At 36.8% G+C, this 24,473-nt stretch overlaps 1 long non-coding RNA gene across 1 annotated transcript; it reads left to right on the top strand.

Moving 5' to 3' along the window:
* The first annotated feature begins 3,104 nt into the window (after positions 1-3,104).
* On the top strand, positions 3,105-11,049 carry LOC134475384 (uncharacterized). Its single transcript, XR_010046484.1, has 3 exons — positions 3,105-3,201; positions 3,872-4,027; positions 10,901-11,049. It is a non-coding gene; the product is annotated as an uncharacterized LOC134475384 (long non-coding RNA).
* The last annotated feature ends 13,424 nt before the right edge of the window (positions 11,050-24,473 follow it).

Below are 24,473 nucleotides of genomic sequence, written 5' to 3'. Positions count from 1 at the left end.
ATAGTAATAGCTTATGTGATCCCAAAGGAATGCTGAAGAACTGTTAATGTCAGTAGCATGATTTTATTATTAAATCCCATGCTGGCTGTAGAATTAAAAGTGTTTACTTGGAGATATTTTAACCCACATAAATGCATTTACTGATCTCTATTTAAAAGTCAAACCTTACATATGTGATATCGGATATTGCTTCATCAAGTTTTATCATTTTAATTTTATCCAGAGGCATTAAATCATCTGACATTTATTCTTGGCTTTTAAAGGACTTGAATTATTAAGACTAGCAGGATCTACTGCAATCTATATTTTAATTTTGAGTATATGCTATTATATCTGAAAGGAATCAATAAATGAGTATTTCTTTGTCTAAACTGTAACTACAGGATATATCCATATGATATATACACTTTGCTCTGACCCTTGTCTAAAATCGGTAATCAATCTATCAGCATGTAAATTGGGATCTCCCATAAAACATATCTTAGACATCAGTGCACACTCAGCAACGTGTGGAAATCTGCAAATGTGCACTATTAACAGTTATACTGACTTTTTCATAGGTATGGCATTGTGCTAGCTGCCCTACTATGAACTACTGAGTCCAGACACCAGACAGTAACTATTTTTAAGAGAATCACAATGTAGCTGAGGATTAAATGGCTTTAAACCTTATCGAGAGCTTAATATGTGTTAGTTGTGCCCTCATGACACCAAACATATATGAAACATGTAGTGGTTAGGAGAGTAGTGATGGACTAAAACATATCCACAGAGGGGGAAACTAACAGCAAGTGAGCTCAAAATTCTGTCATATGAGATAAATTTTTAGTACCACATTAATATACCACTTTGATTGTTGACTTTATTATGGTCATGAAATATCTTTTGTTCAACTAATATTCAACACAATTTGATGTCAATTATATTTGTACTATTTTGGTATTTTAAAATGTAAACATATATTTCATTTAGCAAATTAAGTTATCCAGAATCCTAATCTGGATATTGGAAATATTCAAATACACAATTTCATGGAGACCCACTATCAAAATTTTCAAAGTATACTTTATTTATTTATTATTTTCCTTTTTCATGACATGATTATTTTCAACGTTCCCTTTCACAGCATTTGCTATGAAAGTATGTTATCAGTGAGCAGCATCTATGCAACAGGCACCGCATGGCTCTGAAGCTGACATTTTTTAGAACATGATGTGGACTGATTTGATTTACTGGTAGAGTAGAATGTGATGTCAGAAGGTAACGTTAGAAATGATCTAGTCCCAACCTCTTCCAGATTCTGATTTTACTTGTGAAGACCATGAAGCCTAGAGAGAAGCACCTGAGTCGAGAGATATGAGATAGTGTCAAAGTAGTATGAGATAGTGTCAAAGTCAGAGCTAGAACACTTATTTCCTGACCTCCAGTCACCGTGTTTTCTACCATGCCAAGCTGCCTCTCCATATTCATATTTTTCCTACTATTGCCTAAATTAGTCTTTTTTTCCTTTGGATATTGTATATATACCCCACCTCCAAAAAAGAGCTAAAACACAAGTGTGCTATTTTGAGATTTAACATTTGAATTCTCTTTGCGTACCATACAAGATGCATGGAAAGGTGTGCTAGGAAATAGTTATTTACAATAATTAGTTTTTAATGGCTCAGCTTCTACAGACTTTGCAGTCAAGTTGTAAGTGTTAGCATAAGGAGAAATATTCTAGAATGGTAAAACTGTTTATGTCTTCCTTGCTGGAGGACACTGAGGGGACTAAAGACAAAGACCTCATTTCTTTCCCAGAAAGACATTTGCTTACTTGGAATAAAGATTTGGATATGAGAATACCCCCATTCTTTGGCACCACCAGTCCTATGTTATGGGAACATTTCCTAAGTGTAGGCTTCCTCTGTGGTGATCTAGCGTTGCATATGTGGGTACTGCCTGAACCTTCATGTGTCATCCAATGACAACTTAAACTCTAAAAGTCAGGGACAATATATTTCTCTGAATAAAGCTTTTGCTGTAGTACCATAAATGGAGTTTATCTCCGATCCACAGATTTTGTATCATATATAGAGGCTAACTTTGTTAGCTACAGACTCTGTAAAATCTCAGATATCGTGAAGTTTCTAACTAAATTGTTGCCATATTATTGAAAGAATCTCACACGAATGTTGAAACACATCATGAATACCCATGAGAATGCTTGTGTTTCTGGATTGCAGAATCATCAACTATTAGTCCATCAGTCACTTAGAAAATATTTCCATGTGCATTGCATAATTGTCTGTATCCAATTGTATTGTTTCAACACTCAAGTGTTCTTTGGGGATAAATGAAACAGAGCAGTGTTCTTTAAATTTATGTCCCTGACATTCTAACTTAAAAGTGGAATCTTTTAATTTTTACCAGTGGCAAAATTAGTTTTTGACAAACTGAACCTTGGAGATCCCTAGTCCAACCTGCTCACATTTAAAATTTCAAATTTGTAATTGGAGAGAGACTACATTTTCCAACTATTTTTTTACTTACCAGATAGTTGAGTGAAAGAAACTTAAAGTAAAGGCTGTTGCACAAATGAGTTAAAAATCTTTGAAAGAAATTCTATCGCCCCAGTTGTAGTTTGAGTTAACATCAGCCACACAACCAGCCAGGGTGAGCCACTGCTAATTCTCAAAGCAACCCTGTGGTATAAGTGCCACCAACATCATTTAGAAAATGAGAAAATCAGGGCTCATAACAGTCACTAAGTAAACAAAAGTTAGTAAATGGAAAAACTGGATTGAAGCCCAGATCTCCTGGATCTATATTCTTAAGTTCTTTCCCATTTTAATCAAAACACTCTCTTTTATCATGAATATATAAAAGGAAAACAAAACTTTATGATAAAAATAACATTATTTAGCATATGAATCCTTGTTTTTGAGTACTGGTTTTCCACATACATAATATATTTGTACAAAGTGAGAGTATGGAAATAAAGAGTTTGCTGCATAAGAAATAACAGCGTTGGAACTGACTGGAATTCAGGCTTTGACTCAAAAAATGTTCAGTATTTTTGCCACTACGAAGTGTTGCTACTAGAGGATCTGATTTCGGTCATTTCAGGTATACCACTGATATTTGTTGTCTTCAAATCCTGTGTGCTTACATTTCCACTAATGTTGACCATGGAAGGACCAATGAAAATATCCTAGTAAGGTGGGTAAAGTACATAAAATTTTCAACAAAAAAGGACTAAAGTCTATTATTTCCGTAGACCAGTAAGTTATTTTCTAATTTGTAAGGATGATGCATGTGGGAACTTATCTTTTCATTTGGGGACTAGTGTCTACATTATATTACATATCTATAATTGGCTAATTTCTCAAATTCATTCACTGTTATTTTTCATACCATTTTGTAGGTCGTTTAATTTACACATAATTTATGTGTTGAGATACTTTCCAATGACTTAATTTAAAGATAACTGCTTTCAAATTAGGACAAATGCACTTTGATCTCAGAAGAATACAGTATTGGTTTCATAAAATTTGTTTCACTTTAACTTGAAATGCAAGTAACTCTGAAATAACAAACATTTAAATATGAACAAAAAATATACCTTATTTGAAACTGTGTGTATAACAGAATAACAGTTCTGTTAAGTTCCTTTCCATGGAGATTTGCACTGCAAGCAGTAACTAACTACCTTTTGCATACATAGGTGTAGTCCTATGTAGGTGTAAGGGACTTATTTAGGAACACAGGCAATTTTGCTAAAGTGAAAATAATGTTCATATGCCACCTTCGTGGGAATCACAGATAAACAGAGATCAGCCCTGTGGAGAACTCGATGCGAAATTTAAAATGTGAGGTCTTTGAATTACAGGCCAAGGAACAATTTAAGATCAATCCAAGACTTGCAAGCAGCAGAATACTGTGATCAAAGTTTATTTTTTGAGAAGTTTCTCTGACGACTGACTTTAAAGTAGACAGAGACAGGATTCAGGACACTGCATTCCCATGAAACTGCACCAAAGTCCAGGTAAGAGGCAACCTATCTGTAGCAGAGGTTAATATCTGGAACAGAAAATGCGATCTTCGCGCTGATTTTCATGTTGGGCAAGCTACATCTGAGGTTTGAAGTTCACTTGAAAAGAAGCACCAGCGCAGGAAGTATGCTTCTATTAACAGTCACATGCCTGTGGGAGCTAGGCAAGCAACACAGACACCAGCAGCACACCAGGTGTTAGGGGACATACATATACCTAGAGTGGTGGATTGGTGGCTTGATATCATAGGCATGCAGGCCTACTTGTCTACCTTGGTATAAACATTATGGCAAATTCAATTTTTGTGTGTAGTCTACTAATTTTATATCCTGGGTCACAATTTTTTTAAACACAGTACAATAAAACAAAAATTTTCACTGAGCCTCATTTAGAGCCCTGAGATTTAAAGATTCTGGAAACTATCACAAAATGGTGTTTGGAAGAAGTAAAGCATCTAGGTTATAGAAAAGAAGCCCCATTTGAGACAGTAAGAAAAGGATTGTAGAATCTGAGAACTATCTCCAAACAGTTAAGGTTGCTGTTGGAGAAAGAGTCACTTCTTCTGTGAGGTTTTTTAAAGAATATAAAAATAATTAGGTAGATGTTTAAAGAAGACAGCTTTAAACTACAAAAGATACTTTTGAGTATTCAGAACAATGTAAAATTGAAACAGGTTGCTTTATGAATTAGTGAACTGTATCCTTAGAGGTGCACAGAAAGGATGAACTGTAATGAAAGCATTATAGAGGAGATTCATTGAAGAAGGAAAACTTCTTTACTTACATGGTATGTTTCAACTTTGAGTGTCTGTTTTTAAAATAAACTTCTAGCTCATTGTGAAAAACCAATTTGAAAAGACTCAAAAAGATGAGCAGAAGTATTGCTCCATGAGTAGAGATCAGTACCTGGCACACAGATGCTGCGATGTCATTCCCAACGTAGGAATTAGGAGGCCTATGTTTAAAATCAAGTTCTGCTATTTACTTGGTCATGTGACCTTGAGTAAGTCACTAATATTTTTCTGTATCTCTAGTTTCATAGTGGAATGGAAAGTTTAAGACTAGGCTAGCAATTCTCACATTTTGGTAGATCATTTGCTAAAAATTTAGATTCATTGACCTTATTCCCAGAGATTCTGTAACAAAACTCTGGATTTGGAAATTTATTTCTATTTGGATGGCTAGCTTTTAAAATTACTCTGATTATTTACTTGATAATGAAATGTTTTAATATCCCATGGTACAATACATTGTCTTTACACACTTGTTTAAATGACCCATTTCTAGTTTTTCATGTCTGCTCTTTATTTGTTCTTGTTCTTTAACATGATTTTATGAATGATGACATGATAAAAGAGTAAAAAATCAAGGGTAAACACTGTTTTCTTATTGACTGTGGCTATGACGTGCCCCTTTCAATGACAGAAGGTTAGGAAACTGAGCTAAATTGTTGGGAGAACTTCTCTATCCAACTTAAGCATCTGGCTTTGTCTGTTCTCCTTAAATCCAATTCTAGGTGTAGATCTTTAGCACACAATGAGAAAGAAAGGACAAGCCTTAGTTCACAGTTCAATATCAAGAGGAAAGGAATGACAGTCAGAGCAGCAAATTTTGTTGTTCCTTGAGAAAACATGCTGCGTGCAAACTTGTCTTCATGGCAAGAGATCAACTCTGTGCACAGGTAGGAAGAATAGGTCGATGAAAATCGAATTCAAATTCAAAGATTCATCAGTTCTGGTACAAGCAATTATGTCCATTTTATCACAACCCTATAACAATAGAATCAGCACTTTTACTTTCGCCTCAGGTTTATGATGTAATAAGAGCCCATGAAAGCAAAGCGCATAAATAATTGCACCAGAGGTACTGCTATGTGATGTGTAAGTCCTCCCTGAATCCTGAGCATCAGTTTGTTCAGGCAAAGCACTCTCTATTTCTTCTGTTATTAAGTGCTATTCAAAATAACATGGTCTAAGCTGACTTGTAAAGCATTTATGTAATTTTAAAGTTTCTAGTAGCCATACTCGAGCAAATAGAAACAAGAGAAATTCATGTTACAACTACGTTTTATTAACCGTGGTGTATTTGAATCATTTCAAGTATTCAATGGAACATGTGATTGCCAGCTACAGTGCTGGGCAGCACAAATCTAATCAGTATCTGTAAGTTTTCAATCATTTGCATTCACTAAAATCTTGTCAGTGGTTCATGGAATTCTGGTCTGTTCCTACTTTGGTCTTAGAAGCGTTCGTTGTCCACAGGCCCTTTGATCTCTCTTTATCCTCAGTAATCCGTTGTTTTTCCCGCTCTATCTTAGGTGCTAATTCCATTGCTCCCAACACTCTGACCTAGTTAGTATGTCTGATTTCTTAACCTCTGATGTAAACTCTGTCATTTCGTTTTATGATTCAAATATTTTATTCTTCCAAGTTTCTCGCTTAACTGTTCCCACTATGCTCACTCTTGATGTCCATTGGAGCAATAATATTTTAACTCATTTCCACTCCCATAAGTGGAAATTTAATTTAAACTTAAAGGAAATTGTTTGAATCATCCATTCAACTGCTTTCCCCCAGGATCTTCGTCTCTTTGCCACAGCTTCAGGTTTTGCTCCATCATTTCTGAAACCCTGTACCGAACTTTGTTCAGTGCCTTAAATGCATCGGGCTATATGCCTCCAAGTTTGCAAACAAGTTTTCCTTTATTTAAATTTCTTTTTTTTTTTTTTTTTGTCTTTTTCCTTTTTATCGGTACCAGGGATCGAACTCACGACTGCCTGCTTTCAAGGCAGGCGCTTATGCCGCTGAGCTAAACCCCCAGCCCCTATTTAAATTTCTTTACTCCATCTTGTTATGGTTAAATATCACCATGAGAAACTGCACTATCTGATTCCCAACTCCTGTTTGATTTGATCAGTTCTGTTATCTTCTGCCAAAGGCACGTTATATAACTAGTACCATAGCACTTGTCACAAGGTTTTATAATTGCTTTTTAAATTTATGTATTTCCTGATAAAATTTTGGCTCTATGAAGAAAATATTGTTTAATAGTATCTGTGGTATCCTTGAAATTGTCTTCATCTTACTATCCACCATTAATGTAAATTTATTACCATTTATTCAGTTACAGCCTGGTTTGTATAGTAGATTTTAAGTTTAATATAGATAGTAAGCTGCTCAATGTGTTCATTGTTGCACTCCCAGTGTACAGAATGCCACGTAGTATATAATGTATGGCTTATGAATTTCTTTTAAAGAAATAGATGTCTGAGCAGACAGATGAGTGGACAGACTGTATTGGTCAGTTTTCAGATGTATCACAATGTGAGTGACTGAAACACTTGTTTTCCAATTGATACAGAAAGTTCCAATATGAGTCTGAAAAAATTCTGGTAAGATGCCCACCTCATGTGTAATTTAAACCTATAAGGACTGAAGGCTAAGATCCCTTTTCTGGGCATTCATTTTATGATGAGCACTCCTCCACTCTTTAATACATTATTTCAGTCTTTCTGCATTAGGTTTCCAGTATTATGACCAAACCCCTGAGATAAACAATTTAGAAGAAAGAAGGCTTGCTTAGATTCAGGGTTTCAGAGGTTTCAGTACATGGCATCTGGTGCCGTTGTAGTGGACCTGTAGTAAGGCAGAACATCATAGCATGAAGGTGCGTCAGAGGAAAGCTTCTTGACTCATGGCAACTAGAAAGCAGAAAGAAAGAGAAAGGTAAAGTTGAGAAAGGGCCAGGGACCAGACACAATCTTCAAGGTCATGACCCTTGATCAACACCCTCTATCCAGTGCCATCTCCTATTTCCACTATTTCTCCCCAAAATGCCATCAAATTATGATACCCTCAATAGATTAACTCACTGGTGAAGTAGGAGACCTAATGATTCAGTCATTTCTGAACACCACAGTACATGAGGGATCAAGTCTTCATGCAAGCTTTGAGAGGCAATTTAGATCCAAACCATAGCAACTTGAAACAGCCTAAAAACATACCGTTTCCTGCTTTGTGTAGATGAGGATGCTGAATTGTAGAGAACTATAGATGTTTCTATTTTTTCTATTTTTACAGTTTGTTTATATAGATGTTTCTATTTTTATAGTTCAGGGAGGTTAAGTACCTTAAGAAGTTCACGAGATTAGTGAGGGCTACAGCTGGGGCTGGAAATAGAATCAATTTACATTCAAGGCTGGATATTCATCAGTGCATCCGTTAGCCAACATTTGTGGGATCTATCGTGTTCTCTACAGCTGTCATCTGACTACCATTTTATTAGCTCTCCAATCACTGGGGCAAACTTCTGAACACCCACAATTTAAAGGAGGAGAGGTTCCAGATGGCTCACTGTTTTAGAGGATTCAGTTCACCATCAGCTGGATTAAAGACAGGACTATCATGTCAAAAGGGCATTGTGGTATAAAGTTTTTGAGTTTCAGGTGGTCAGGAAACAGTGTCAGCAAAAAGAGGGACAGGGTCATAAGTCATGCCTCTGTGACCCATCCAGAAGTTTGCTTTGTAATGTCCTAAACAGCTTCCAAAGCCAATGAAGCCCACACAATGAAGTTTAACTATCAAGACCACGTATTAGCCTCGCTGACAAGACCAGTGAGGAGAAAGGGTGTTTTTTGTTATATTAAAGTCATTAAATGCTTCTTTCTCTATGAAAGTTGTATTTCAGGAACTTTCTTACAACATGCACTCTTGATCCTGACATAACAAGTGTCCTGTGATTCTGAATTGCTACTATTTATTACCTTAGACTTAGCGAGCAGGATTTATTAAATCAGATGGAGAAAATTTTTATCCTCTCAAATACTCAATTTTCTCAATTTTCTTAAAATGGTAAAAAAGTAATTATCTCAGGGATTTTTCTGAGTATTAAATAAAATATCTTTAATCCACTGGAAAACTGTATGACACTTAATAAACATTAGTTATTAATATATTTTTTTTAAATCTACTGAATCTGAGCATTGGCCACTAGCAGCTAATTGGTAGACAGGGAAAGAGTAATTATATAATAGTCTCCTTTCTTGCTATATAGTCCCAATCTGTTTTGGGAGGTACAGTGTACCTCAGTGGTATAGTTAAGCATGTATGAGCTATGTAACCACCAAATAAAGACATTCCATCATGTCTTACAGAGATTCCTTATAAATGTTGACAAGTAAAAGCCTTTAGTGTATAAAAGATAATCAGATTTAAAATTCCAGTGATACACAATTCAGAATTGCTCATAACAATGTTCTCTTTTTAATTTTCGACAGGCTGTACATACATTGATAGTGAGCATAGGATAAGAGGGTTAAATCAGAAAAGAGAGAATTAGATGGAGAATGTTATGATTTGGGGGATATGAAGAAACGAAGTTTCTCCATTTTGAGATCTATCTTCTATTCAGGAAATTCTGTAGCTTTCAAAAGTAAGCTTCATTGTAGATTTCTACTACCAAGAGATAGATCCAATTTCTGTTCCAGTCTTCATTTGTTGTCATCTGTGATACTGCTACAGTTTAAGGAATTTAAAAGTAAAAGCCTGTTAATCTCAGGGTTCTGTTAGAAATGCTTCACTGCTTTAACTGTGAATATGTTGCAATATGGGCATCATGTTACTTTTTTTGAAAAAGTAAGTTCATAATATGTGGCATTGGTTCAACTTGTGTATGTATTTAAGAATTAATTATTATTTTTAAAAGTAAAATGTTAAATATAAATATAACACCTATTAAAAGAATCTTGCATTAAAAGGTCTACAAAGACTCTAAACAAGAATTTTGTTTGAAATGAAGAGAGGAAAAATATATTTAATTAAAAAACAGTAAAACATAATTTCAAATTTTTCATAGCTGAACAAAACATTCAAGAACACATGTTATCATTGCCTATAAGTCATGGTGAGTTTCTTTCTGCACCCAAACTGACACTTGATCTTTCTATACTGTCAAAATAGAACTTATCCAGTGTAATTCCTATAGCCCAGTTATTTAGGTTTATGTCTGATATGTCCTTATGACTGTCTCTTTCACGAACATACACTTTTGAATTGAACAGAGAACACCTTAAAAGCATTATTATTTATATAAAGTTACCAATTAGTATAGCTGCATATTTATACATGAGGATGGGAGAACAGTCAGTCAGAATAAATTTTTAAAAATGGAGGAAATATATGCAATGTACCTCGGTTCACAACCTTAATTCTTTCCATAATTCTGGTCACAAGTCAAGTTGGATGACAACAGAATCAAATTTTCCCATAAGGTCAGCATTGAACCTAACCATTTAACTTCACTTGGTTCTTTTCCAATTTGATTTGTGACCAGAATCATGAAGAGAATTAAGTTTGTGAACTGAGGCACCACTGTATTTTAACAGTGGTTGTTATATTAATAAATTACACCATTAACAAAGTGAAAGATCTAAATACAATTATATCAGTAGTGACCAAATTTTGTGACTCATCTATGTAGCCTGTTGAGGACTCAGAATACATTAGCACATAAAGATTACGCTCACGTGACGACCTCCAAAACCAAGAAATATTTTACCAGCTGTCTCTCCTTTCATACTTTCTCAGTATTGCTTTCTATCGCCTCATTTGCTTCCAACTAATAGAATATGGCCAAAAGAATACATTGTCAGCCTCGGTTATGTTAATCTATTACACAAAAGGGAGGGGATTTTGAAAATATGATGAAGAGCTATCAGTTAGGTTTGAGTAAGCAAAAGGAGAGTTTATCCTGGCCAGACTCGGACTAATCAGGCTAGATCTTTGAACAAGTGTCTAGAGGACAGATACTAGGACTGGCAGCGACAAACGCTTTTGTTGGCCTTGAAGCAAACTCGCCTCATTTCTACAGGGACAAGGGAATTTTGCCAACATCCATCTAAGTTTGGGAGAGGACCCAGAGCTTCAGATATGACCACAGTCCAGCCAGCACGTCGACTGCAGCTGTGTGTGACCCTGAGCAGAACACTCAGCTAAGCTGCTCCCAGACTCCTGATTCACAGAAACTGTAAGAGAGTAAATATATGTTGTTTTTCTTCGAAATACCAGATTTATAGAAAAGTTGAGCGGATAGTACAGAGTGTTCCCAGATCCCCATGGGCCCTTAGACAGCTTCTATTATTAATATCTTGAATTAATATGCTGTATTTGTTAGTCAGTGAAGCAAGATTGATAGATTATCATTTTTCAATGGCTATCATTTATATTAATATTTATTGTTTGTGTTGTATAGTTTGATAGATTTTGACCAATGTACATAATTTATCTCTCATTATAGTATCATAGAAAATAGTTTTACGTCTGTAAAACTCCCCATAGTTTGTCTGTTCATCCCTCCTCTAGAATCCCTGAAACCTTGGCAAAACCTCATTTATTTTGTTTCTATTTTCTCTCTTTTATATATATATTTTTTTCCACAAAGTTATATAGTTAGAATTAAGTAGTGTGTACTTTTCCAGAAAGGCTTCTTTCATTTCATGTTATGCATTTAAGGTTGTTCTGTATTTCTTGGGGACATGATAAATAATTAATCTTTATCATTGTAGAATATTTTACTGTATGATGTAACTAGTTTATTTACAATTGATCTACTGAGGGGCTGTCACAGCTGGGGTTTGGGGTTTTTTGTTGTTGTTTTTGTTCGTTTGTTTGTTTGGTTTTTACAATCGTGAATAAATCTTCTATAGACATTCATCTTTAGGATTTATATGAATATGTTTCTAATTCAATTGGATAAATCCTTAGCAGTGTGATTATTAAGCTGTGCAATAAGATTGTTTTTCTTGGTAAGAGCTACCAAAATGTGAACTATCAACTACAACTTTTGTAGAGTATCTGTTTAAATCTTTTACGCATTTTAAAATTGGTTACTTGTTTTTTATTTCTGACTTTTAAAGTATCTATACATTTTGCATAAAATTTTTTATGAGGTATTTAATTTACTAATATTTTCTTCCATGCTTTGATTTTTTTCTTTTGCTTACAAATGTATTTTCAAAAGGGCTTGGCATGAAGTTCAGTGCAAAAGCCCAGGGTCCAATCCTCAGTGTCAACAAAAATATATTTTGTTAGAGCAAAAGTTTTTAATTTTTAAAAAAACCTTATGTATTGCGGTTTTTTTTTTATGTATCATGTTTTGGGGTTTTTATTTACAACCAAGTTGCCAAGTTAGATTATCGAGGGTTTATTCCTATATTATCTTCTGGAAGTTTAGTAGGCTTGCAATTTTTATTAAAGTTTTTGATACATTTTGATTTAAATTTTGTGGAGATGTGATTTCATTATTTTACATGCGTGTTGATTTTCTTCTGGCATCATTTGTTCAAAAGATTAACCTTCTTCCATTGAACTGCCTTTACTCATCAATCAAAGATCAGTTGAATATATTATTATAGCTCTATTTCTGGTTGTTTATTTTGTTCCATTGGTCTGTCTATTGTTGATTTCTGTAGCTTTATAGTACATCTCAAAGACGAGTAGTGTTTGTATATAAACCTTGTTCTTTTCATTATTGTATTGACTATACTGGATATTTTGCCATTTCACATAAAATTTGAAATCACTGTTGATATTTAAAAAGGAACTTCCTTAGGTTTTCAATGGGATTGAATTAAATCTTGAAATCAAGCTGGGAAAAACTAGCATCTTTAAAGTATCACTCTCTGTCCATCAACATGGAATATGACTCCACTGACTTACATCTGCATCTTTTATCACTTTTGTACTTCCTGAGATCGTTAACATAAATCTTAGTAACACTGCATATAGATCTACATATTTTTCGATATATGACTTAACATTTCACGTTTTATATTAATGTACACGTTGTGCTTTTACTACAAATTCCAATTGTTCATTGATAGCGGATAGAAAAGCAGGTGACTGTTGCATATTAGCTTTGCATAGTACAAGTTTGCTATAATTGCTTTCTAGTTTTAGCAGCTTTTGTTGTTTTTTAAAATGTTCTGCAAAGATCATCCTACCACCTGTGAATAGAGAGAACCTTATTTCTTGTTCTCAAATTCATACATATTTTATATCTTTTTGTTGTGCTAGTGCCCTAGGTAGTACTTCAAGTGTGCTGTTGAGTAGGTGTCATACCTTTTCTTGATCTCTAGGGGAAGGCATCATCAGTGATGGCAAACCTTTTAGAGCTCTCAGTACACAAACAGCCTATTCATGGCAACTACCATGTTCGTCACCACAGATGAGGTTGTCACTCTTTAGTATAATGTCAGGTATAGGCTTTTCATAGATGCTCCTTATCCAAATAAGGAAACCTCCATAGAGATCTAGTTTGTTGAGATTTTTGCTTGTTGATTTTTTAAAATATTCTTGTTTACCTGAAATTTTGTAACTTTGACCAAACTTTCCAACGCGCTTTTTTCCCATAGTCTCTTACCATTTCTACCTTAAGTTTCTAAGAATTTGATTTTTTATATTTGAAATATAAAAATAAAGTTGGATCCTGTGGTACTTCTGTTTCAGTCTCTAGCTTATTTCATTTAACTTAATGTCTTCCAGGTTCATCCATGTTGTTATAAGTTTCAGGATTTCCTTCTTTGAAAGCCAAATAGAGTAGGAACGCTAACAGGGTACAAGAAAAAACAGAATCAGAGAGTTTGTTCAAAGTTACAAAATTTCAGGTAAACAGGAAGATTAATTTCAAGAGCTATATTGTGTAACTTAATGATGATAATAACACTGTATTGTGGATTTGAAATTTACTAAGAGAGTAGATTTTAAGTATTATTACCATGAATAAATAATAAAAGCAATAAGATCACACCCAAACACATTCAGATTAAAAATGAAAACAAAAATCTAGAAGCAAAAATCTCAACAAACTAGAGCGAAATGGAGGTTTCCTTATATGGAAAAGGAGTCTTTCAGTGCTAGATCATAAGACTACATCATATGATAGTTCTACATTGAATTTTAGGAGGAACTTTCTTAAGTGTTTTCCATCATAGCTATAGTATTTTACCTTCCCACCAATAGTGTAAAACAACCATGGCAACCTCTATCACCTTTATCTTTTTGACAATAGCCATTCCTACAAATGTGAGGTGATATTTCACTAGGACTTTAATTTGCATTTCCCTAATGATTAGTCATATTGCGTATTTTTCATTTACCTGTTTTCCAGTTGAGTGTTATCTTTTGATAAATATCCATTTAGGTCTTCTACTTCTTTTTAAATGAAGTTATTTATTTTTAGGTGTTGAAGTTTTTCTGTACTCTTTACATAGTTTTGAGTATTTACCTATTTCAGATTTGTGGTTCAAAAACACTTTCTCCCCCTCTACAGGTTTTCTCTTTACTATGTTGTTTCCTTTGTTATGCAGACACTTTCTAACTGATGTGGTATTCTGTGCCTTTTTGCTTTTCTTTTCTTTTTTCTTTTGCTAGCCCCTTTGGAGTTAGATTAATTTTTCAGCCTCTTGATGTATTTGATTACATTAATTGATTATGGGTGTTTGAATCAGCCTCCCATATCTGGAATAAATTCCATTTGATTGCAGTTTATGCTTATTAAAAATATTTTTGTTCAGTTTACGAAGTTGTTTTTTAAACAGAATTTTTGCATATGTTTGGTTGTACCCTACAAAGTTTGATATGTTGCATTTTAAGTTTCATTTAATTAAAAAAGTTAAAAAATTTCTGAGATTGTTTCTTTGAGCCATGTTACTTTAGAGTGTGTTGTTTCATTGCTTAATATTTTTAATATTTCAGCTAATTTTCTGTAATGCTTTTCTAACTTCATTCCACTATGATCATTGAGCAAACTTAGTATGATTTCTATTCTTTTTAATTTGTTGAATTGGTTCTGACCCATACCGTGGTCTATCTAGATGAATGCATATGTGCTTGAGAGGGGTGTGTATTCTTCTTTGGTTGCATGAGGTAATAAATCTACATCAGTTAGATCCATTTGACAGAGAACATTTTTCTATTCCACTATATTCTTACTAATTTCTGCATACTGGATCTGTTGATTACTAACAGAAAAAATACGTAAGTATTAAACTAAACAGTAGATTTGTCTATTTCTTCCTGCAATTTTATCACTTCTTATGTGATGAATTTCATTGCATTGTTTTCAGGGCTTACAAGTTGAGACTTGTTATAGCTTTTTGCTTTGCCATTATCTAAGGCACTGTGTCCACGATGTTTTCCTTGTTTTGAGGCCCCTGTTTTGTGTGAAATTCAAATGACTGCTGATTTCTTCACAACATTAGCGTCTTACCTATTTCTCTGTGCCTTTACCTTTAATCTGTGTTTTTATAATTAAAGTGGGTGCCTTTATAGATGATATATGGTTGAGTCTTTTAACAAAATCAGATCTGGTGGTTTCTGTCTTTTAATTAGTTTACCGAGATAAACCACATTTAAAATAGTTGCTAATATAACTGGATTAACACTTAGCATGTTATGAAGTTTTTTTCTGTTCTTTATACTTGTCCCTTATTTTGTCTTTTCATCATTCTTCAGCTTTCTTTGTCTGTAATTGAGTATTTTATACAGTTCCATTTTCTTAGAACTTGCATATTAATTATGCATCTCTGAAAACGAGTTGCATCAGAGTTTGGAATATCTATTTACAATGAATCTAAGTCCATTTTTAAATCACACAGTACTGCCTGTCAGTGAAAAAACTCAATTTCTACTTATCATTCCCTATCACACTGCTACAATTCATTGCACACACACACACACACACACACACACACACAGAGTCACACACACAATCACACACCACCACCACATCCTACATTGTTGCTAACATTTGAAAAAAAAAAAACTTATGATAAATTCAAGAAAAATTATAAATTAAAAACTTTTATTCTACTTTCATCTGGTCATTCTCTGATGCTCTCTTTTGCCTATCAAAGCATTCTGTGATGCTCCAGACTCACGTTGATCTGAGCTTCTGATGCTATAGAATTTTCCCTCTCTCAGAAGTTTCTTTTATCATTTCTTGTAAAATGGTGACAACTTTTCTTAAGTTTTGTTTTTTGGGTAAAGTCTTCTTTTTTTTTTTTTTTTTTTTTTTTTGCTTTACGTTTGAAAGTGAATTTCTCTGAATAGAATTCACATCCTTCCTCTATTATTTCCAGCGTTTCCTTTTGCCACTGGTTTTCTACATTTTGAACATGACATGCTTACAAATAGAGGGTTTTTATGTATTCTGCTTACTTTTTGTGAACTTCTTAGAGCTGTCATTTTATGTCATTAATTTTGGAAATCAACCATGATTACTTTTAATATTTAACTCTCCCTCTCACTCACTACCTTTTTTCTGCTATCCTATCATTAATATGTGACACATGTAGTAATTGTCCCACTTTTTTGGATATTCTGTTTTCGTCCTTTCATTTAAGTTTTGGTAGTTTCTATTGATATATTTTTATGTCCATTGATTTGTTTCCTGTGCTTTTTGAAGTGTGCTTATGAGCGTAGATAATGCATTCTTCATTTATAGTACAGAAGTAGTTTACCTTTCTCTGTCAAAAAGAATAATTTACTTAAAAGTCCTACCATCATCCATGTTATCAGGACTATTCAACAAATGACAGTATATTTCAGTTTCCACAAGTGTATTTGATTTTCAGGGTATTTGATTTAAATATTCCACAAGTGTATTTGATTTAAATATTGCAGTAAGAATTCAGATTTAGTCAATATTTCCAAATTCTGCTCTCAAATATCTGTTAGCCTATTAATATTAATTATTAAAAGGTAAACAAAATAGTTACTTAGAAGTGACTCATTTAAATCCTTAAGCTTTACACACAAACTTTTCTTTTTTTCTGTGCATACAGATTTGCAGTACGTATACATTACTCGTGTAGAGTTGGTTCATGTGCATAACACATCTTTATTCCTTTCTACTCCATTCCCTTCCCCTCCTCCCTCCTTCCATCTCTTGATCTCTTTCCCATTTGAACGAGACCTAGCTCCCCATTTCCTATTATCTATCTTTCATTTTGCTCTTTATTTATAATTTGTTTCTCATATAAGAGAAACTGTGCAGTATTTATGCTTTATGTGTCTATGGTCCTAGTCATGATGACAGATTTAATTCTCATTCCTGGTATTTACTTTTCAATTTTTCTTAATTTCTATCTCTCTGTTTACATTATCCATCTAATTTTGCATATTATCTAGAATTTTTTCACTACAACTATTGACATATTGATCATAGCTATTTTATAATGCCCTTACTGGTAATATCAGGGTCACATCCAAGTCGAGTTCAGATGGTGGCTTTATCCATCCTGTATTTTTCTCCATGCTTTACAGAATGCGTATACATGGTATCAGGTAATTAGAATTTAACTAAGTATGTGGCAGCTTTGAGGATTACCTGCTAATCTGGCTAGGTATTTGGATGCATTAAATGTTTATTATAGCTATAAATGCCAGATGACTCAGTTTCCTCTAGCTTCCTTGCTTGCTTCCTCCAAGGCTTTCTCTGTGTTTCAGTACTTCTTAAATAATCGGCTTTAAAACTCCTCCAGTAGCACTCTACCACAGTGTACGTCAGCTCTGTTGTTGTGATGTAAACTGCTAGAAAAGGGATGCGTTCTCTAAGTTTTAAGACTAAATGTTAGATTTTTGACTGAATCTGAGGCAGAATCTCTAGTCTTGGGCCTTCAGAAGACTTTCTTAACCCCTTTGTTCTTCCTTAAAATGAGAGGGAGATGTAGTTTTCTGATTATCTTTGTTCAAGGTCAGAAAACACTCTGGAAAGTTTCTCTTGGAGGACAGGCCTTTGTTATTGTGAACTATCTGGGTTTGTTTCAAAATGGTTACCTTTCTCATCCCTTTGCTTAAATCCTGAGGGAATTTTTCTTTATTTCCAGGTGAGAACTTGGTGGGAATTTCTGGGATAAAATCCAAGAATCTGTGAGGATCTCCCTAAGATTAGGTCTCAGGGTTTTTAACCCCTCAATCCATTCACACATAGGCTCTATACATGCTACAAACAAATACAGTTTCCATTTTTTAAAAAGTGACTCAAATAATGGAATAAAGAGCAGAGTAGAGAGCTTTGGAACATTATTGCTAAGCTTTTTAAGTAATCAAGAGACTCAAAATTAGAGCAGGTAAATTTCAGAGGTGCAGTAAACTGCTGTCTCCCTTTAACGTATTCTTCACTTTTTGGAACCAGGAAATCTACAGCTACCATACTGTTCTCCTCCAACAAGTGCGTGTCCAGGGTGTTGGGACAGTTTCACAGACAGACAGATGGACAATAATTATGCTCCAAGAGCTGTGCACAGTGAATGGCATCCAGCATTATGGCACCTACATTTTATATGATAAAATTTTGGACTACACCTGGTACTGTAGCAGAGTGAGGCACTTGGGAAGTTTGGGAGAGGTTGAAAGTGTTTTGCAAGTAGGAGGAACCTGAGTCATTGGTGGCCAGAGGGCAGACTGTGGCTGACACACCATGACTCCACGGTATTAATAATGTTCAGTTCTTTATCCTCTTGTGTATATCTGTCAGTCGTTTCAAATTAAGTTCCTGTCAGGGACTGGAAAAAGAAGAATCTGGCATATCCCATTTCTATAATAGAAGGAAAGATCTATATCTCACCAAGATTTATATTGGGTAATTCCATAAATATAGATTCTCAAATGACCTCACAAAATGTCAAATATCTAACTCACTCGCATTTTTATAACTTGTATTGAAAAGGAACATGAATGGAATAAAAGTATGTTTATTTGTATTTTCATAAGCGTTTGCATACATGGTTTAGGACTTAACTCCTAATTCACTCTATTTACTTATGTTGATAGTATATGAAGCCAAGTCTTCAGTTATTAGATGGATTATCTTACAGGATGACTGCATCAAATGTATGTGAGGAATCCATGATTGAATTGCAAACCAATGAGTATATCAACAAGAGGGCAACTCATGCATGCTTTCCTGAGGAGGAAGGATGAAATGAGTCTTCTGTTTTTAACATTTCTTTCTAATGCACTATTTCATCTTCTATAATTCATTTAAACATTCTGTCACTGCTTCTTTTGAGATTAAAAATCAAGACGACATATTACAATAAAGACATCAAAATGATGCTAAGTGCAATGCATTCATATATATTCGTGTATAATTTTTAAAAATACAGAATGACACAATTGTGTGAATTGCAGATAAATCAAATTCAAGGTCTTAATTTTAGAATCTACTTTATCATTTTCATTTTGTAAATTGAGTTTGTGAAATCTCTGTGAGTTTTATTTATAAGTTTACATAATATGTCCTGGACTCATGTTGTTAACACAAAAACCATGCTACACTCCAACTTTCCATTAACTGCTGAAGTATTGAGGAAAATATATATTTTTGAAGCTCTTCTTAATCCTAACATTTCCAGATGCTCTTTTCCCTAGAAAAATGAAGTACTAATTGACCGGAGCCGCGGGAGACAGGAGACCAAACTCGAGCAGGATCAGCTCTCAAACTTTATTACGTACAGCGAACCGGACCTGACAAGGTCCGCCACCCTCAACGTTGGTTCCTCTTCCGCCGTTGGGGGCAGGAACAACCTCTTATAAGGGGAAGCAGTATCCAATCACAGAGAAGCGCGCCTAACAAGCTGATAGGCTAGCGTCACGGGTAACTGGGCAGACATGACAATTTGGCGGGCTTGTTCAGGCCGGGAAGATCCCGGAAGCAGGAAATGGGCGCCATCATAGGCGGCTTCCCACATCTCCCCCTTTTTTATTTATTAAAATAGGATGGTCTGTGGGTCCCTCCAAGGTGTCTATGACCTTGTTGCTGTTAGACACCTAGGAGTGGGCCTACCTTGTAGGCCGAGGCATGAGAGAATGTAGAGGTCTATACCCTGTTGTGCATCACCCTGTTTTGTGCATATCCTTGCGCCAGGACCATGCTCAAGGTGAGTGGTTCATTTTTTCGCAGGGCCAGGCTTTTGTGAACCGAACCTGGATGCATATAGACATTCATTCCTGCCTTCCCCCCAACCTTTGGGGCGGATGGCACTGCAGTACCCTTGGTCTTGCATCTCAATGCCAATAATTTGACTCCAGAAGGGACCCCTGGCCTTATAGGCCATGTATATCTGAGTGGAGCCTGTCTTAGGTTGACCGGGAGGGCTTTTCCCGTCTTACCCGTCATTGGCTTGCCCACTCAGCTCTTATAGCTGATGTTCTGCAATGTGAAGGAGATATGCGGCGGCCTGCTGGCCTGATGGGCCACCTGCTGCCATTTGCATGGCTGCCATAGCTGTGATGTTAACCTACTGCTGAGTTTGTATGAGGCGATCTAACAAGCATTTAATAACCACAAGCCCCACTAGGATGGCCACGGCAATCAGGATCCAAGTAGTCAGGTTGGGCCAGGAGAACCAGGAGGTGACTCGTTCCCACAAACTGGCTATAACACTGCCTAAAGTTGATAAATCGAACCTGACTGGACCTAGTTGGATACCGTCCATATTGTCAAGTTCCTGACTGAGTATGAGGGACAAATTGTGAAACTTAGGTAGGTAGGTGTCTTGCAGCCAAGCTGTCATATTTTTAACAGTGTTGGTCAAATTTGTGCGGACAGGGGTGATTAATAGGAACCCACAGAATAGAAAAGGCTCCAAACCAGACATTTTAGTTTGTAGATGGTCTCGGGCGCTGAGCGTTGGTCCCAGAAGGGTCGAGTTGACTTGTGTCCGCGGGCTTATCCTCCTGTGCTTTATCAGGAACTGGTGGGGAGTTTACTGCTCGCGTCAATCTTTCCGGGACCCACAGCGGTACGCAGCCTGGTTCCTGTGGGAAGACACAAACCGCACCTTGGGTCCAGCTAACCACTGGATCCGGGCCCATCCATTGTCCTGTAAGGACATCTTTCCATCTCACCAGCCCTTTGTTGGCCGGGGACGGGTTATTGTGCTCCATGGCAGGGGAATGATTATTGTGATTAAGGTTTAAAAAATTTATGGTAAAGAGTGCCAATGATATTCTTCCTTTGGGTGTAAGGCCATGGCCTATTCCCTCCTTTTGTTTTTGTAAGACACCCTTGAGTGTCCGATGGGATCGCTCAATGATGCCTTGTCCTTGGGGGTTGTAAGGAATGCCATGTTTAAGAGTGACTTCCATTTGTTGACAAAATGTCATAAAAATTTTGCTGGTATAGGCAGGACCATTGTCTGTTTTTAGTATATTGGGCTTTCCCCAAGCAGCCCAAGCTGCAAGACAATGATTAATAGCATGGGTGGCCCTTTCTCCAGGTTCTGCCAAAGCAAACATAACCTGAGAAGCGGTGTCAACCGAAACATGTACATATTTGAGTTTTCCGAATTCTGGGATGTGTGTAACATCCATTTGCCAAATATGATTGGGGCGCAGTCCTCTTGGGTTAACACCAATAGATTGTTGAGGTGAAGAGATTACACAGACCTACCAATGCCTCTAAAAGCGCCATGGTAAATGGCGCATTGGGCCCATAAGCTGAAACTGCGTCCTTGATAGCTTTAAGTTGTTTAATTTCTAAGGGCTCGTAATATCCTCCTCCTCCCCTGCCTCCTACTTGTACCGGGAATGCATGGAGACCGGAACACTCAAAGGGAAGCCGCGACCATACCCTCTGGTGGAAGGAACGTCCTCCTCCCTCCCCAGATGGGGGCGCAGAAGGCAACCCAGGAAGTAGCTCTCCCTCTAACCAGGGCGGTGCCATAGGTTGTGGTGGCAGCCCAGGGAGCAACTCCTCTTCCGGCCACGGCGGTGCAGTGGGGCCTGGCGCCCTGAAGGGGGCGATCATGGGTCGCGAACTTGCCAAGGAGCGGAAGGACCTAAGTTCCTCCCGCAAAGCGGGGTAGCTCGGGCAGGGTGGTGTTTGGTTCCCCTTTTTATCTTCCCGAGCCCTAAGTTCCTCTTTTAATGGTGTAGGAGGGTCATGCTTAGCAAAGACGGCCTCCTCTTCTGAGCCTTCCGAATCCGAATCAGAATCGGAGCCCTTGTGTTTCTCTGGAGGCCCAAAGTCAGGCGTGACTTCGCGCTCCTCCGAGCACTCGGATCGAGCTTTGTCAAGAGCCTGTCGGGCTGAGCAAAGCCCGGGGGTTTGTTCGTCCGTCAGACAAGCCCTAATCAGTTCCCACAGGGGTAAAACCATGGGATCCAAGCGTCCCTCTTCTCGGGCGCATCTAAGATCCCCTCCTAACTTCTCCCATGACGGGAGGGTTAGAGAGCCCGTGGGCCAAAACCAGGGGGCAATTTCATTAACACGATCCAGAAATCTCGAAAGGGTGACCCGGTTTATGTAGATGCCTCGGGTCCGCAGCAGGATTCTTAGGGAGTCAGTGAGGGGTTTGCGAGCAGCGTTGCCCACAATGGCGAAACGAAAGCGAAACAAATGCAAAGGAAAAGAAAAAAAAAAAGACCGGCGTCCACCCGTGTGGCGCTCAAAATCTGTTAGGTGCGTCCACCCAACCCAGGCGATCCAGTACTCACCTGTCCCGGGAACCGCTGTATCTCACTTAGCTGATCAGGGTGAAGAGAAGAGGCGCTCGGGGCCTTCCGTTGTTATTGGGCCAGGTACTCCGTCGTACCGCAGGCGACAGCAATCGCACCTCCCGGCCGAAGAGGCACGTCGCTGAGTCTTTTAACTTTGATTCCCCGTACGGGCCACCAGATGACCGGAGCCGCCGAAGACAGGAGGCCAGACTCGAGCAGGATCAGCTCTCAAAGTTTATTGTGTACAGCGAACCGGACCTAACAAGGTCCGCCACCCTCAGTGTTGGTTCCTCTTCTGCCCGTTGGGGGCAGGAACAACCTCTTATAAGGGGAAGCAGTATCCAATCACAGAGAAGCGCGTCTAACAAGCTGATAGGCTAGCGTCACGGGTAACTGGGCAGACATGACAATTTGGCGGGCTTGTTCAGGCCGGGAAGAACCCGGAAGCAGGAAATGGGCGCCATCATAGGCGGCTTCCCACAACTAATGGTCAGTTAGGAAACTTAGCTATGAAATTACAATGATTACTTTATGTCTAGCCAGCTTTGACAATGCCCAATGAGAGAGCTTGAACCTAACTGACAGAAAGACCGGAGATATGGTGCAGAGATCCAAACTGGAATTAATAGTGTTGCACTTATGGTTCAAAACTTGATCATGTAGCCTTAACCTCATTGACTTTCTATAATCCTATGTACTTAAACCAAGTAAAAATTTTAATCACGTGCTGTCAGCTAAGAATGTCAATTATAGGATATTTTGATTCAAAATTTAAAACATGAACCTCTGCCACTTTTGTTCTCATATTCAGCAGAGTTCTAAGCTTTGTACATTCTCTTCCTGAGATAGATTACATTTGTAGCTATCTCTTCCTTCCCCCTTTCCCCATCACCACCTTGGCATGGATCTTTACTCCCTCACATCAAGTGTCTTCAAAGGATCTTCACGTCTTCCTCACCCTCCGATTCTCCGCCTTTACATTGCTGGCTAAATAATCTTCCTAGGAAACAACTTTTTAATCTATCATTCTTCCTCATTTTAAACCAAAAATTTTTCATCATGTCATTACTAACTTATTTGTGCTGAGTATATTGTACCACTCACCATATCATTAACTTCTGGTGTCTTTTATCCTCTGTATTCCAAATTCAGCCTGACAATTTTCTGCTTTGTTGCAGGTATTTGTTTAAAAGTCTCCCTGCATCTACAAAAGACATTTTGAAAGAAGCATCTGACTGAAAGAAACGTAATGGCTTCAACCTACTAAAAAAAGAAGAGAAAAGCAATGAATTTAGCAAATGTTCTCTGTTTTCAGAGTGTGTTACTATCTCTCTCCAAGTCACTTTCATAGGTAATATTGTTATCCTTATGTACAATGGTTTTCATTTGAAGATAAGGAGCTCTTTAGCCTTTGAGATATGCAAATTGAGATTTGGTTTACCATATGGTAAAGACTAGGGTCAGTGGTTATGATGTGTGGGTCATATCTGGCCTTCCACTTGCTTTTGAAAATAAAATTTTATTAGAATAGAGCTGCATTCATTTGTTTAGATTTTATCTATGTCCTTAGCATATAACTTGCCTTGGCATAGAATACATTCATCTTATCAAATGCTTTGGTGTATTCGTCTAAAACAATGGTTCTTAACTGAGAATATGCTAATTTCTTAAAATTTTATTTATAAATATTTTGTCCTTATTTTTATGTATGCACTTCTGGGGAGATATCCGATGGTTATCATCAAATTTTCCATGTAGTTTGTGTGCAATCCAAAATAAACACTGTGCCATGTGTTACTTTTTATGATGACCAAAGCAAGAACGCTCATTACAAATTTGATAAGGCCAATGATCAATTTTTCATATTTGGTGCTTTTGATACATATCATACCAAATAGCCAAAGTAATCTTGAGAAAGAAGGCAAAAGCTAAAATTA

Source organism: Cavia porcellus, unplaced genomic scaffold (genome assembly GCF_034190915.1).
Source record: "Cavia porcellus strain 051 isolate PalLab524CR breed Dunkin Hartley unplaced genomic scaffold, mCavPor4.1 scaffold_3, whole genome shotgun sequence".
Lineage (NCBI taxonomy): Eukaryota > Metazoa > Chordata > Mammalia > Rodentia > Caviidae > Cavia > Cavia porcellus.
The sequence above is the reverse complement of the archived record's forward strand: the minus strand, read 5'-3'. Positions and strand labels throughout refer to the sequence as shown.